This window comes from Colobus angolensis, unplaced genomic scaffold (genome assembly GCF_000951035.1).
Source record: "Colobus angolensis palliatus isolate OR3802 unplaced genomic scaffold, Cang.pa_1.0 Scaffold113, whole genome shotgun sequence".
NCBI lineage: Eukaryota > Metazoa > Chordata > Mammalia > Primates > Cercopithecidae > Colobus > Colobus angolensis.
Window position 1 is genome coordinate 4,709,989 of NW_012112364.1, and position 1,106 is coordinate 4,711,094.

Here is a 1,106-nt window from a genome sequence, read left to right on the forward strand (position 1 = left end):
CACCACCACACCCGGCTAATTTTTGTATTTTTAGTAGAGACAGGGTTTCACCATGTTGGTCAGGCTGGTCTTGAACTCCTGACCTTGTTATCTGTCTGCCTTGGCCTCCCAAAGTGCTGGGATTACAGGCGTGAGCCACCACACCTGGCCCAATTCAGTGAACCTAAAATTTCTTCACCATGAATTGTCATGAATAGTTTTCAAAACTAACAATTTTATATTGAAACTATAGAGTTTTATTACCTTAATGATGAAATAAACTGACCTTTTTCAAATTCTTACTTTATGTTATAAAGTTTACTCAGTGCTCATTTGTTGTTTTTGAAAAAAAAAATTAAAATGCTTTAAACCATAACAAAATAATAATTTTTTTAGGTGGGAAAAAATAGGTGTAATATAGTTTTACTGTTCACTTTATTGGCTTCAATTTGAGTGATTTAAAGCAAATTGCCCAGGCGTGTGGCTCACACCTGTAATCCCAGCACTTTAGGAGGCTGAGGCAGGAGGATCACTTGAGGCCAGGAGTTTCAGACCAACCTGGGCAACAAAGTGAGACCCCTATCTCTATTAAAACAAAAGCAAAACAAAACAAAAAATCTACTTCACATACTTTGAAAGCATTTTAACCTCGATTTTATATTTATTGTTAATTAAATACAATTAAGCAGACAGTCAAGTGGTACCTACTGCTACATGTTGTAAAACTGTCAGAAGAGAAAAAACAAAAACATTCTATGTGGGAAATTTCTCAAAGCTGAGTTTAACCACTCACTTTGGAGAATAAGCAAATGAAAGGTAGTATCAGATTTCCAATGAGAAGTTTTTAAAAGAATATAGTTGGGCCGGGCACGGTGGCTCACGCCTGTAATCCCAGCACTTTGGGAGGCCGAGGAGGGTGGATCACGAGGTCAGGAGATCAAGACTATCCTGGCCAACATGGTGAAACCCTGTCTCTACTAAAAATAAAAAATTAGCAGCTGGGCATGGTGGCAGGTGCCTGTAGTCCCAGCTACTTGGGAGGCTGAGGCAGTTTCAATCACTTGAAACCCGGGAGGTGGAGATTGCAGGGAGCCGAGATCACACCACTGGGCGACAGAGCAAGACTC